General features: G+C 39.8%; 1 protein-coding gene across 3 annotated transcripts in view; it reads left to right on the top strand.

Annotated features, from left to right (window-relative positions):
* Positions 1-13,564, top strand: part of LCOR (ligand dependent nuclear receptor corepressor) — a 164,216-nt gene that overhangs the window by 137,259 nt on the left and 13,393 nt on the right. The gene's annotated exons all lie outside the window — the stretch shown is intronic.

The raw sequence follows: 13,564 nt of genomic DNA, 5'->3' as shown, positions 1-13,564 counted from the left end.
TATGGAGTGATAATGGTTTGATATTTTTTTGAAATAGAGTCCGCCTCTGTCTCCTAGGCTGGAATGCAGCGGTGCGATCTCAGCTCACTGTAACCGCCACCTCCCAGGTTCACAAGTGATTCTCGTGTCTCAGCCACTCGAGTAGCTGGGATTATAGGTGTGTGCCACCATGCCCAGATAATTTTGTATTTTCATTAGCGTCGGGGTTTCACCATGGTTGGCCTGCCTGTTTTGGAACTCCTGGCTTCAAGTGATCCACCCACCTTGGCCTCCCAAAGTGCTGGGATTACAAGTATGAGCCACCGCACTTTGCCTGAATTGTTAAAGTTATCTTTCAACTTGGTACACTAGAACACTTATTTTTCCTTCTGTACAGTGAGGGTGTTACAGACTGAATGGTTTTTAGACTTTATTTCAACTCTGAGTTGAAATATTTAAAATGATAGAAAATGTCATTTTCTATTAAATGTGAGACAAATACACAAATCATATCTGTACGAACATTGGGAAATACAGTAGAAACTATTGAATAAGGTCTCATAAACCCAGGTCTCACCTTTGCATTGAAACATTTTCTAAAGGAAAAAAAAGATCTGGATATCATGTTTAGATGCCTTTTGTTTAAAACAAAGTCTTTTAAGTTTTTGTTATAAAGTGTGTATGAATATGATACTTTTACAAATATTAACTTGAAAAGTCACTTTAAGTTATGTTATTCATAATTTTTATTTCTGTTGTGTGCAGGGTAGGTAGGTCTTCCTTGAATATTAGAGCGCTAAGGGTCTTGGGAATCATCAGATACAATCAGTCTTAAGCAGAATCAACCTTTTAAAAATATAGATGCTTGGGTCCTACACTAGACTAGATCTACTGAATCAGTTTATAGGAATGAGGCTTAGGCATGTTCAGTATTTTCAAAATGTTCCACAGGAAGTTTTTTGGGTTTTTTATTATGGTTAAAAGAAAGCATTAAAATTTACCATCTTAGTCATTTTCAAGTATACAGCTCAGCATTGTTAAGTACATTCATGTTGTGACCACAGGAAGTTTTTATTAACCCACTGGTTAAGTACTGTTGATCCCATTCTACTTTTTCATTTTTTTAGGTGAAAAACATGGAACTTGGAACCTTGAGGGACTTGTCCTGCCTCACACAATGAGTTGCCCATAATACTCATGATTTCATACCATCTTACTTATCTCTGTACCACTTTGGCATTCTTGACTCAAGCTAGAATTAGAATTAGGGATTGTACCTACTAATAATTTTCCGTTAGATTCAGTTTTAACTTAATTTTAACTATTAATTGAGTTTGGCTCTTCAGCAAACTTACACTGCTTTTTAGGAAGAGAATGAAATCTCTTTTGTGAAGTTAGCCATAAAAATATTGAAAGCATATAAAACGTCAGTGTTAAAAATCAGCATTAATAGGTGACTTTCAGAAAGCCCTCATAAAGGAGGTGAGTTGAAGAATAGGTAGGGCATGGATAGGAGAGGAGAGAATACCCCAAGTTTGAGAGAGAGGATTTGATGGGCCCGGGTTTAAATGCCATGGCTCACTTCTATAATCCCAGTGTTTTGGGAGGCTGAAATGAGATGATCACTTGAGCCCAGGAGTTTGAGACCAGCCTGGACAACATGGTGAGACCCTGTCTCCACAAAAAAATACAAAAGTTAGTTGGCTTGGTGGCTCGATGCCTGTAGTCCCAGCTACTTGGTGGTGAGATGGGAGGATCACTTGGGCCTGAGAGATAGAGGCTGCAGTCAGCCCTGATCGCACCACTGCACTCCAGCCTGGGTGACTAAGTAAGAGATCTTGTCTCAAAAAAAAAAAAAAAAAAATCAGCCTTTTCACTTGCTTACTGTATGATCTCGAACAAGTTATTGAACTTTCCTGAGTTTCAGTTTTCTTATCTGTAAAAGAGGGTCATAGATTTTCTATAAGGTTTAAATGAGATTATGTTGTGTAAAATACTTAGCACTGTGGCAGGCTCTTTGCAAGTGTTATATAAAGGAAAGGCATTGACAGCACCTGATGGGCATGAATTTAGTGTGAGGGATAGAAGAGTGAGAAAGTCAGATTGACATTATGCAAGAAACTGTGTTGATTAGAACACTGAGAGTGAGGTTGTTGTGTTCATATTAGACTGAAGCAAAGGGCAGCCAATCTTGTTCAAGAACATAAAAATATTGGAATTGTGATTGAAACCTGGAATGCTGCTTTCCTGCATTTCATGGTACTGTTTTAGGGGAATGTAATCAAACCATTAATTATTGTTTCTTTTCAAAGACTAAAATGGAATGAAAGTTGTTTGGAAGTAAAAGATGCTTAAGATTAGAAATTTAAAAGTCATAGAGTTAACTATGTGCATTTCCATTGTATACAAAACTTTTTATATACCGTAAGGTTGAAGTTTTACATGCTTTGTAGACTTTTCTTTTTGCATGGGTAGTAGAGTTTGAACAATGATCTAGGAGCTGAGGGTGGGAATGTGTATGTTGAATCATCAAAACTTTTCCAGTGGAAGAAGTTGGGGACAATTCTGCCTATTTAATGTGGTTTTATCAATTAGGGGTTCTGTGGATTTCAAATCAACAAATCAGATCACAGCTAACATAGTTTAGAGGTGTTCATTTCAACCATTTTTTTTCTTTTCCTTTTTTTCTTTCTTTCTTTCTTTTTTTTTTTTTTTTTTTTGAGACAGAGTCTCACTCTATCACCCAGGCTGGAGTGAAGTGATATGATCTCAGCTCACTGCAAGCTCCGAGTCTCGGGTTCACACCATTCTGCTGCCTCAGCCTCCCGAGAAGATGGGACTACAGGCACCCATCACCACACATTTTTAGTAGAGATGGGGTTTCACCATGTTAGCCAGGATGGTCTCAATCTCCTGACCTCATGATCCTCCCGCCACAGCCTCCCAAAATGATAGGATTACAGGTGTGAGCCACCATGCCCAGCCTTCAACAACTATTAAATTGACTTGAGACTGGGTGCGGTGGGTCACGCCTGTAATCCTAGCACTTTGGGAGACTGAGGCAGGTGGATCACCTGAGCTCAGGAGTTAGAGACCACCCTGGGCAACATGGTGAAATCCTGTCTCTACTAAAATACAAAAGAAAAACCGGGTGTGGTGGCGCTTGCCGGTAGTCCCAGCTACTCTGGAGGCTGAGGCACAAGAATCGCTTGAGCCCGGGAGGCAGAGGTTGCAGTGAGCTGAGATCACACCACTTCACTTCAGCTTGGGCTACAGACTGAGACGCCGTCTCAAAAAATAAATAAGAGTAAAAAATAAATTGACTTGAGATATTTTTGCCAAGAACACCTGGCAGTGTAATTTTGACTAGATAGAGATGGATTAAGAAAAAAAATCCATCTTCTTGGATTTCTTCTCTACCTACCAGGTAGTTTTTCAAGTTGGGTTGACCAGCTACAGCCTATTAATGGATTGTAAGATCCTAACCAGCATTTTATGTTATGTTGTAATGTTATGTTATGTTATGTTATGTTATGTTATGTTATGTTATGTTATGTTATGTTATGTTATGTTATGTTATGTTATGTTATGTTATGTTATGTTATGTTATGTTATTTTGGAGACAGTCTCACTCTGTCGCCCAGGCTGGAGTGAAGTGGCATGATCTCGGCTCACCACAGCCTCTGCTTCCCGAGTTCAAGTGATTCTTGTGCCTCAGCTTCCTGAATAGCTGGGACTAGTAGAGATGGGGTTTTGCCAGGTTGCCCAGGCTGGTCTCAAACTCCTGAGCTCAGGCAATCCTCCTGCCTCGGCCTCCCAAAGTATTAGGATTATAGGCATGAGCCACCACACGCAGCTCTAGCCAGCATTTTAAAAAAGAAACAGAATCAGAGTACATAGGATTATAGTAAGGATAAATAATGTTTCATCAAAACTTACATCATTATACATATATACATACAAATTGGAATGTGTATACTGGGTCACTTTGTAAAAAGTATTTCTTGTTCTGGATTGCTGTTGAAAACCTAGTGGCGTTTTAAAGCCATTATGTAAACCATTTCATCCCAGTTTTTCTGGTACCTTAGAGAGCACACTTGGACTGCCTGTGTGCTTAGTCAAAACCTACATACTTACTGTCTGCCCTTTCTAAATTCCCTTCTTTCCCCGCCTCGTTGAACTCATTTTTTTGAAAGGTTATTCTTTTCCCTTCTGATTATATGTAAAAATGTTTCCTCTACCCCTTTCAATTCCTTGAAAAATGCATTTGGGAGAATTATTTTCACTACGTAATAATTTATTTGAATAGTCCATTTGTGACTGACTTAATGCCTGCCATGAGTTGAGCCCCAAGCTTTAGGCACTGAGGCTACCAAGTTGAAAAGGACAAAGTCGTTGATCTAGAGGAGGTTCACAGTCCATGGAGAAGACAGTTAGGTCAATAGTTACCAAGCAGCATAAGTACTGTTTAACAAAAGATACAAGCAGACTGTGAGAGTAGAGGAAAAACTACCTAATGCAGCACCAGGGACAGGGTGCTGAGGAGGGTTGTGTAAGCAGTGGGGAGCTTACAGGGGTTTCATGCAGGAAAGTAACCAGATGAAATTTGGGCTTTAGGAAGATGGCAATTCTGGATAATGTGACGCTGACTCTAAAATGAGAAACTAGGGGCAGAGATATACAATATAGCATTTTCCAAAGAAAGTCAACCCTTGTAGTTAAACTGGATGGTGTATTGGAGGCAAGGGAAGTGATGAAACTGATAATAAAAATTGAGGTAGAATAAATATCTAAATTGAGGTAGAATATCTAGCATAGAATATCTAAATAATAGGCCTTATAAGTCTTAATGTCTGCATGTGTGCCTACACATTCAGTTACATTTTGTCTTCAAAGATTCCTGAGTAAAAACTTGAACGTACAGATGATTTTATTAATACTTAGTTCAGTCCTACCCCCAGAACATCTCCAGCTGTAGCCTTGAGTGTTTCTAGAGAGGGGTGGGGTGGGAAATAGTTATAAAGGACTATTAATTCTTATAGCATCCCAGAGAGGATGATAAATATAAAATACCTTGCTTATCCTCACACTTTAAAAATACTTAAAAAAATAAAAATTTAGTGTTATTGCTCACCTTATGAATATCAATGAGGTAAAGGGGTAAAATATTAAAAATTTTTAAAAAAATTTTTAAATTTATGTCATCCAGTCCAAAATCTCACGTCTCTCACTGCCTCTGAACCCTCCCTTTTTTTTTTTTAAATTAACACCATATATACGTTAGATTTTGCATAGTCTTACCAAGGATGATGAAGTTAGACACAAAAATCAATTTGGTAGGGGAAAAAAACCATAAAAGTAGTTTGTCAGAGATGTCTGTTTTCTGAGGCTGTTACATTTCCAGAGAGCAAATGGAGGCATTGACCTGTTGTGCTTAATGACCCTTGCTCTGACTTCCTGCTCTCCAAGTAACTTTCTTTCTTTTTTTTTTTTTTTTTTTGAGACGGAGTCTCGCTCTGTCACCCAGGCTGGAGTGCAGTGGCGCGATCTCGGCTCACTGCAAGCTCCGCCTCCCGGGTTCACGCCATTCTCCTGCCTCAGCCTCCCGAGTAGCTGGGACTACAGGCACCGCCATCACGCCCGGCTAATTTTTTGTATTTTTAGTAGAGACAGGGTTTCACCGAGTTAGCTAGGATGGTCTCGATTTCCTGACCTCATGATCCGCCCACCTCGGCCTCCCAAAGTGCTGGGATTACAGGCGTGAGCCACCGCACCCAGCCCCAAGTAACTTTCTAATCATATTTTGGCATCCTGGGTACATTTGTCTGTAGGGTAAAAATATGTCAAAGAATGAACATGAGAATCTTCTTGATAGTTATATTTTTTATTGTAATTTAATAAATCTGACAATCTAGTTAAAATGAAGAAAAATAGGAGATACAATATATAAGCCTGAAAGTGCTTCTGTGATATTTAGGAGATCTACTCTGTCCCTTATCTAGGGATATTAAGCCTTAAGATGCAGAAAGCTAGCAAACTATGGCTTCATGCCCAGTAAGCTCCCTCTGAAACACCTGTTTTTCCCCCAGTTGCCATTATTAGTTCATGATTTTTGAACCTTTATTCTGCTCTTCTAGTGAACGTGGTTAAGAACATGGTAAACTTAGCTGTTACAAAGGGATTGCATGCCGTTTGTTTTAGATCAGTACCTCCACACACTTGAACAAATATCATGTTGCCATTAGCAATGGTGTCACTGAGGCTGAGACTTTTATCGGGGTGAAGAGATACATCCTGGTTTCAACCCCTCACCATTCTCCATGATTCTGATCTCTGAGAAAGGGGATAATTTAACCCCAATTTTGAAAATTGCTTTTTCTGTATCTAGGTTCTATCTACATCCAAATTTAGATAACTTGGATTTCAACCACCTGGAAATCACATATTTAACAGCCTGTGATTTTTATGAACTTCATTTCTCACTTTACTGTATTCACTTTTGCCTACCATTTCACTGCTTCTCCTAAGTCAGTTCTGTGGAAAGAAAAGTTTATTCAGGGGTTTTAAAGTACACCTATGGCTTTCTAAAGAGTGGAAAAATAAAGTTTCTGCACCCCATGCCAACCTTCTCCATTATGTCTACACAACTTTGTCATAACCTTGGAATATCCTTATATTCAGGTGTGGAGGATACACAGATGTGAAATAGCCAAGAGCAGATAAATTTCTCCGTGTAGAGCAAGGACTTGTCAGCAGATTTTTTCAGGCCCTCTTGACTATACTTATACTTTCTGTGCTTAAAGGAGAAGTGAGTAAACTAGGGGACACAATTTCAGATTATTGTCTGGCAAAAAATATAACTTGTTATGCCTTGAAGAGGGGGCGAGGAAGCATTTTTATGTTTTATTTAAAGAGTCAAGCCATAGTAATTTACAACTCTTGACTATAGTCAGCTCACTAAAGCTTGCTTTCCCCTTCTGTTTTCCTGGGACTCCCTGTTTCTGCTATTAAGATTAGCTCCTATCCAAACATCATTCTCTGTGGCTATTGATCTTTTTTCAGTCAAGAAGAATGTATTTTGGTCATCAGTGATATTGCCTTTGCCCATCAAGCAGTTATTGGTAGAGAGTAAATACCTAAATTCATCACTCCTAAATTCTAGACTCTCAGACTTGTCACTTCACCTCCATGCCAAATTTCTTGTCCACTTGAACTTTTACTCAAAGATAACATAAGCATTGCCCACCCACCAGTATTAACCACAGGAATGCTTTCCATCAGGAATTAAATGTTGTGTTATTGACTTGGTAGGCAAGTTAAGCTGTGTCTAACCTGTGATGTAGATAAATATTGAGTAAATCATTAAAGATGGGGTTATGAAACAACAATCATTCTTGAACTGTAGCTTTTAAAGGGTTTATGAATATTATCTTATCCTTTTACCACACCCTTAACAATTAGGCATGGAACTGAAGATAGGAAGACGCACACCATTTCTCACCAAGGAGATAAACTGAAAACTAATTCAAGTATTGGAAATCCAGTTTTTTCTTTTCCTTTATGAGAAGTGGGAATACTTCCTCCCATTAACCAATCCCTAGGATCTTACTATGCTTTAGTGGTGGTTTTCAGGTATTTCTGATTAACGAATAATTCACTTGACTATTACAGAGTCCTCTTGGTGAGCAGAAGCAGCATGAACCAGCATGAGCTCAAGTCATTTCAACATCTGTTATGAATTACTGTTCTTATAAAGACCTTATTTAGTCAGATGTGAAGGACATCGTATGATACAGACTATAATCTGCACCAAACTAAAACAGTGCTTCCTGGACCATAGGCCAAGTTGAGGAAATGGTTTGCAGGACAGAAAATCGCCTCTCTCTGGTTTCCCTACTAGCTGCCCAACAATATTCCAAGTTAATGCAAGTGCTATATTTAGGGTTTGTTACAAATCTAAGGTCTCAGAAAAATTGAATAACTAGAAGCAAAAGTAAAGACAAGCTGTTTAAAACAGGAAAAACTGGCTAACACCTACTTTTTAACATAAAAAATAGTAATAGCATTAAATATCAGGAAGTTGAGATTCATTTTTAAACTATTCAAATGATAAAGTGAAATTCATTTAAACTTAGGTGCTATTGGCCAGGTGCCGTGGCTCACACCTGTAATCCCAGCACTTTGGGAAGCCGAGGCTGGTGGATCACCTGAAGTCAGGAGCTTAAGACCAGCCTGGCCAACATGGTAAAACCCCATCGCTAGTAAAAATACAGAAATTAGCTGGGTGTGTTGGCACATGCCTGTAATCCCAGCTACTTTGGGGGATGAGGCCCAAGAATTGCTTGAACCCGGGAGGCGATGGTTGCCGTGAGCCAAGATTGCGCCACTGCACTCCAGCCTGGGCGACAGAGGGAGACTGTATCTCAAAATAAAATAATAAAATAAATACTTACATGCTGTTAAGAAAAATTCCAGAAAAAAAGAGTAGGAAGCTAGATAACTTTGAGGCACAGCCAAAACTGATTTTATTGCTATATTGTAAAGTTAGCTGTTATAACAGGGCCTTTTAATGACACCTGGACAAAGATTAGTATTAATGTGAAGGCCCCTCAGATCGAAGGGAAGCTGTTGGTGGGCTCATCATGCCTATGTGTCTAGTTGCCTACCAGACATCTCAGATTCAGAATCATGTAAATATCCTAATACATATAGTACAGAGCTCTTCAGAAACATACACACCCTAATAACCACCAGCCACCACCTTTGTTACTTTTATTCCTATCTCAGTAAATGGTGCTGCCCAGGAAGAAAACTCAGGAAGCATCCTAGATGTCCCTTTTCCCTCTCCTCTTTTTTTGCTAAGATAAAACAGGAAAACATGAAACATGGTCCCTGCACTCAAGTAGCTTACATCTGCTTGGGAAGCTAAGCAAAGTCAATACAAGATAAAAATTATAGGATAAATATACAAGACCCTGGCCAGGCATGGTGGCCCACACCTGTAATCCCAGCACTTTGGGAGGCCGAGGCGGGTGGATCACCTGAGGTCAGGAGTTGGAGACCAGCATGACCAACATGGCAAAACCCTGTCTGTACTAAAAATACAAAAGTTAGCCGGACGTGGTGGTGGGCGCCTGTAATCCCAGCTATTTGGGAGGCTGAGCCAGGAGAGTTGCTTGAACCCAGGAGGTGGAGGTTGCAGTGAGCCAAGATCACGCCATTGCACTCCAGCCTAGGCAACAACAGCGAAACACACAAGGCCCCATGTAATTGAGTTTTACCGAGCACAGTGGTTTAGGATTTTCATGAAAGAATGCAATCAAACCAAGTGGGGTGGTTTTGAGCTGGCCAGTGACAGGCTAACAAGAATACCCTGGTACCTGCTCTTACACATTGTCCCTGATCCTTTTTATGAGGAAAACATACAAATGGTCTTTTTTGTTGATGCCGTTTTCTCTGGAGGTTGCCATTTGCAGTTCTGTGGAAAGAAAAGTTTATTTTCTTTTCATTCTCCTGAGCTTCCACAAACTACTGCTCTAAGTATCTCTTAAGGTTGGTGTAGCCTGTGTCAGTCTCTCTGATGCTACTGTTTTTTAGTATCCACATGCTGTATTACATTGTTCCAGGTTAGAGTTCAGTGGATCCTGAACATGTTTCTTTAGCATGCCTTAGTGGTGGTATGGAAGACACCACCGCCTCTTGCCATGAGGTTGTGAAATACATTCCTACCTACCTGTGGCTGTCTAATAGGAACTAGCTTGAGCCATGTGGCCACGGTTGTTGCTTCAGGGCTGGCTGCATGGCCCTTTGGAAGACCTTACATTAGTTAAGGGTAATGAAGATATTGGGGTGCCATTAAGTTATTGAAACATGGGACAGCAGCAGATGAGAGTCTCACAATCATAAAGGAAGTTAGTACCTGTGGACTAAATTATTACTCATTTATTCTGTGTGAGCATCACTTTAGAGGACAGTGCTTCTTCAGCTTTCTTCATAACACTCTGTCTTCTTAACTGCGTGCATTCCTCGATGTCATTCAACCCCAGTCATCTCATTAATTCCAAGCACTAAAGCTTGCTTCCAGAACCCAGCTATAGGCATGAAGCGGTACCTAGAAAATTTTTGCGAAGAGTTAATGATTGTGCTTCTTGAATTAGGAAGAACCGTTTCTCTCTTCAGTTTTTCTACAATTAGATGCCATAATATTTCTTCACCCTCTTCACAGACCTTTGTCAACCTTTTCTGTGTATTGCTAAAACGCACTTGGAGTATGTTCTTTGATGCATTGAAAAGGCATCCCACTTATTTATAGTCACCTACCTTGGAAACATCAGGAACATATCCAAGAAACAGAAACTAAGGAATAAAGGCTTTTGAGCAGCAGAAGTTGTGGTTAGAAAATTCATGTACTTACCCCTAAAACTATTCCTCAAGCTTTCATTCAGAGCCTATTTATTTTTACTTAAAGTACCATTTTGGCACTTGGGATATGGCTTCTCAGCTAGTAAGTAAAATTCTCTACTAAAGGTAGAAGTAGGACTGCTAAGATCAGCCACTGTTTGGAAGCCAGTAAGAAAGAAGATTTAATACAATACAGGCCACCACTGTAGCTTTTTAGGAAGTCAGACTTAGTTAATTGAGTTGCCCCTCAAACTATTAATCTAATTCAGTCTAGTATAATAAAAATAATAGCCAAACTTCAGTAATAGTCCATATGGTAACGATCCCAATTATCAGGAAGAATAAATTATGTTCCAAGATAATATAATTTTTTAAGACTTCCATCAGAAAAAATTTGAATCTTTAAATATTTGCTTTAAAATGTTTGGTACTTGAAAGTTAAACTTTATCCAGAAAATATACCCCTTTTAGGTTATAAGAAAGCATTAATGCATGTTCTTGATCTCCAAGTTTGTTTGTTTGTTTTTTGATGTGGGGTCTCACTCTGTCACACAGGCTGTAGTGCAGTGGCATGATCATAGCTCCCTGCAGCCTTGACCTCCTTGGCTCAAGCGATCCTCCTACCTTAAGTCTCCCAGGTAGCTGGGACTGCAGGCTCATGTTAGCAAGCACAGCTAGCCCAGTGATTTTTTACTGAAGCACTTTTAATTTGACTCACTGGAAGTAGTGGTAGCTGATATTTGTATAAACTTTGTAGGTTTTGCCTTGGAGAATTTTCAAGTGGTAGATGGGGCAGGTACTCTACTAAGACCCAAAGTGGTTAAGTGTTTTGGACAAGGTCACATAACTAGTAAGCAGCAGGACTACTTACTGGTTCTCCACCTCCTCACTCGTACTGTAGCCTGTAACACATATTATGCTGTTGCTTTCATCTGATAGACATAGTGACAAAATTCCTCCTAAAGGGGTCTGGGGTCCTTCAGCAGGGGCCTCCTCCTGCCTGTTCCATGAGCAGAAAAGTCTGCAGCTGCATGAGGATTCTGTTGAGCTCCTTTATACATCTCATTGAGTCGGAAAGTTGGAAATGTCCTAACTAACAATCACTCATCCAAGGGTGTCACTGATGTCTTGCCTGTTCCAAAGGAAGAAGATAATATTTGCCATTCTTGCAAAGCAGGAGGAGCTTATTCCATATGTTGCCTTTTTAAAACTTTTACTAAGTCCACTTTACAGATAGAAAAGTACTCAATAGGTTTTTTCTAGCTGCTTTCGTCTTTTCTTTCCTTTGATACATTTTGTCCGCATTGCTAGTATGTACTTCAGAGTTCGCCATTCTCGTGTACCTTTTGTAATACTTCTATAATAATCTTTTTTCCTAGTGTATTCACAATTCAGTTATCATTGGAAAGTTTGAGGTAGGCATTTTCTAAGACATTTCTAGTCTTTCAAATCTATGGTCTAATATAGGCCCTTTCAGAAACCCATGGCACTACTGACTAAAACTGCTTTCTTGTTAGTTGTGAAAACAAAAACACAGTGTAGCCTTTTCTCTGGTAAAGCAGTTTAGGTTAAGCAACAGATTTGACTAATTTCTTGGTTTTGTATTTAGATATGTTCAGCAACCTTTTCACCACTTGATCTTAACATAAGTCCTGAACAGAAACTGAAATTGTCTGAGCACGTGCCCTTTTGTACTTTGCACTTTATGTTTCCTGTATGTTATCTAATATCTCACAACAATCCTTTGAGATACTGACATCTAGTCCCAACTTACAGATGAGGAAACCAAGGTTCAGAGAGATGAAGTAACTTGCCTAAGATCCTGTAGATAGTAAATGTCAGAGCCAAAGGTGGAATCTCAGATCTCCATATTCCACAGCCTGTGCTCTTTTCCACTGTGACCCCACTGCTCAGAAGCCAGTGGAGAGTGGGAAGGTAGGAGGTGACGTGGGTTGTCTAGGGTCAGCCTTCCTGTAAAGGTACCTCATGACTGAGACAGAAAAATCAAAGACTGAAGAAAAGAATTAGCCAGGAGATATTATCAAACATCTGTTCACACATTTAAGCTGCCTCTGTGCGCTGCCATATTTCATGGCAAGTCACATAATAGTCTCCTGAGGAATTATAATCCATACAGAAAGAGAGGGAGTTTAAGAAATTATATAAAACTCCAGGAAATTGGACACCAACTGCATGGGTTCAGTACAACCCAGACATCCGGAAGCACAAAGCAGCTAGTGAAAGGCCTGGCTGTCTAAGCAGGTATTGCCTGTGGCATGTCTTGAGTCTAGCATCACCCTTTCACACAGTCCCCACTGTCTGCGCTAAGCTCTAAGGATTTGTCCTGGGTGACTTACTTAAATGGTGGAAAGGGGTTTTTAACATAGAATGATTTCTTGTGGATGATTGTAAAAGGTGTATTGAAGATCTCGGAGAATGTAGAAGTGGGCTTGAGTAAAGATACAATACTACTACCTTGCAGTGACAGGCCTGTACAGTTTAGTGTGGCTTCATAGCTGTCTCCTCACTTAAGAGACTGCGAATTGGGACGTGCTTGTCATCTCACCATTTAAAGTATGTGAAGTTATTGATTTCTATTCGTTTATACTCCCAGGAAAGGGTAGAAGATTCCTGCATTAGCGTGACCAATTGGTCATGTTGAGAAACTATCTTAAAACTGTAAGTTCTCAGCCGATTGCAGTGGCTCACGCCTGTAATCCTAGCACTTTGGGAGGTCGAGGCAGGCGAATTGCCTGAGCTCAGGAGTTCGAGACCAACCTGGGCAACATGGTGAAACCCTGTCTCTACTAAAATACAAAAAAATTAGCCAGGCGTGGCGATGTGCACCTGTAGTCCCAGCTACTTGGGAGGCTAAGGTAGGAGAATTGCTTGAACCCAGGAGGCAGAGGTTGCAGTGAGCCAAGCTCGCACCACTGCATTCCAGCCTGGGCGACAGAGCGAGAGTCTCTCCATAAAAAAATTAAAAAACAAACAAACAAAAAAAAAAACCTGTAAGTTCTGTAAGTACTTCTAAACCAAGATTTGTACTGTAGTGCACCTCAATTCTTGTCAGTGTTGTGGACTTATAAACCAATAATTATTTAACAGGAATACCCAGACCTAAAATAAAGTATATGTTGACCAACTAGAGTTAATAGTGTGGTCAAAATTTTAGTTTTTTGAA

This window comes from Hylobates moloch, unplaced genomic scaffold, assembly GCF_009828535.3.
Source record: "Hylobates moloch isolate HMO894 unplaced genomic scaffold, HMol_V3 SCAFFOLD_3, whole genome shotgun sequence".
Taxonomy (NCBI): domain Eukaryota; kingdom Metazoa; phylum Chordata; class Mammalia; order Primates; family Hylobatidae; genus Hylobates; species Hylobates moloch.
This window is presented reverse-complemented; position numbering and strand designations above follow the sequence as displayed.